The following is a 2,500-nucleotide window of genomic DNA, read 5'->3' on the forward strand; positions in this document are numbered from 1 at the left end:
TACTTGTTTGCATACACATAGATGTATGTTTATAAACACTAACACAAACATTCTCCTTTCCAACTCCGATCATACAAATGTTTTCATTTTCAGCGACAAAACGAGACTGGGTTTCGCTTGCCTTGCTTAATCACTTCAAGGTAAGCCAGGCGGTATTATGGTAATAGATCAGGTAAAGTAAGCTCATTGCTATTTTGTATAGGCTTAACGAGTAGTAACCGTTACTTCGGCCTAAGGCTTTGGTATTAGTATAAAATTTATTGATGAGTTTATAGTAAAACAGGTGAGAGAGGTTACTCTCTCTCGCTCTCTCGCTCTCTCTCTCTCTCGCTCTCTCTCTCTCTCTCTCTCTCTCGCTCTCGCTCTCTCTCGCTCTCTCACTCTCTCTCTTTCTCTCTCTCTCTCTCTCGCTCTCTCTCTCTCTCCCTCCCTCCTCTCTCTCTCGCAGAAAACTAGGAAATCCGCAATTTGATTCAAAGTCTTCATTCCTCGTCACAACACACGCAACCGCCGTTAGCCGCACCATTATTACACAAGCTGAGATTGATACGAACGGAGTCCAATTGTAAACGAGTATAATTCAAACTCGCTTTCCCCGAGGCTATTTGAGCCTCACCTGTCAAGAATGAGCAGTTGCACGTGGAGAAATCTGAGGTTGATGGCTGGGGAGTATGGTTTAAGATCATGATTCTCAGTGTAGCGAGGAATGCCTTCTTGTTGTTATTGTGAATTGTGTTGAAGAAGTTGTTCACATTCTTGTACCTTATGTTGTTCTCAGTAAGACCACAGTGAAAGTCTGTTTTTGTCACCGTTTTCCATTTTTCGGAAGGTCTCTTAGATGAAAATTTCAGACTGTAATGGTTGCCGGGATACGCTTATTATCACGCACAGGACTGCATTCAGTGATCAATCGAGATAATTCTTATCATCAGTATTTTTCAACTTCTTCAACAAATCAGCAAACTAGAATTAACATTTCAATACATTTCTAACAAGATATCTTACGACAGGTCGGTTAGAAACATCAGGAAGAAAAGGGTGAACAAAAACCCGAATTCCATCAAGTAAAAACAGAAGAGGGGAAAAAGGCGAAATAGATTAAAGCTCAAAGTGTCCTACATTCTTTCTGTTGTAGAACCTATGTTTAAACTTCAAAAATAACTTCACCTGCGCCTCAGCTCCCTGGCATGCGACCATAGAGGTAGTGTATAGGAGGACATCATCGTGTCCTTTGTGTTTTGTTAAATGATTCAGGATTAAATTTGTTTATAAGGGAAGTCGTCTTGTAGGTAGTTTTCGTGTACCTTTTTATGTTCATGAAGTGTCCGTTCTCGTCATGGATTATTTCACTGGTTAAAGGTTGTGTTACTTGCTTTTGGTCACGGATCAAGTCAATAAAGGAATAATCTAGTTCTCACTTGTGCTTTCTTACAGAGCCAGAGTTTGCAAAACACGAATCATGCCAGACTCGCTGGCGGGAAATACTCAAACCATTCACCAAGGTCCTTGAGAGGAGGACCTTTTATTCATCGCACTGCATCGCAAGAAGAAGAAAAAGAGGTAACAAAAGAGAAAAGAAAATGATCAACGAACAATAACCCTTAACAATAAGTTGTCCCACCCACGAAAAAGTCGTTCTTTGTCTACCACCCCACAAAAACAAACAAAAAAAAAGTCGTTCTTTATTTTCTCCAAATTGATTATGTATATCATATTTCAGAAGTTCGTCGTTTTTTTTTATTTTACCAAATCACTCTCTATGATTACAAAACCTGTTCACTGATAAAAGAAAAGAAATGAATAACCTTGTTCTTTATCAGAGTCAGGTTTGAGGCAGGGACTAAGAACACTGATAACAGTTATCGCTGGATGCCATTAATCGCTTGATTAATATCTTTGCTTAGTTATGTATATATAGCGAGGAAAAAAAAGATTGTGACTCACATGAAAGCAACGTAAGATAGCTTAAAGTAAGAGGTGGAGGGGATGGGGGGGGGGTATCTGTGGTTTGGACAATACTTCCTTGATATATTAAGAGTGTAAATTTAGTTTTTTTTAAAGACTCTCTCCTATCTAATATAGCTTTCGAGACACTTATCATCCATATCATTATTGTTGCTACCTTAGATTTTTCAAATACAATGACTACCATTACTTTTCCCGTTGTTGCTGTCATTGCTGTTGCTGTATTTTTGATTTTACATAAATTTGAAATAATTGTCTGAAAACGGTGGCAACGTAAATAATTTCAATCAAAATCAGTAACGTTTCACACCAAGGAAAAAGGGAAGTTGCTTTATGGGCTATCATTTTCATTTGGAAATTAAGAAACGCAATTCATTTCAAAAGCGCTAACTAAATTCCTTAGTAATTTTCTTGCATCATGATTGAGCATTCATTATCCATACGTAAGCCCTTCCTTGTAATATTAAATTGCAAAACTATTGCGTCATCGGTATAGACATTTGCATTTATAAACACATTGGATTCGAACACTTAT

The sequence above is a fragment of the Penaeus japonicus genome, unplaced genomic scaffold (genome assembly GCF_977035675.1).
Source record: "Penaeus japonicus unplaced genomic scaffold, GWHDUDI00000001_assembly GWHDUDI00000015, whole genome shotgun sequence".
Taxonomy (NCBI): domain Eukaryota; kingdom Metazoa; phylum Arthropoda; class Malacostraca; order Decapoda; family Penaeidae; genus Penaeus; species Penaeus japonicus.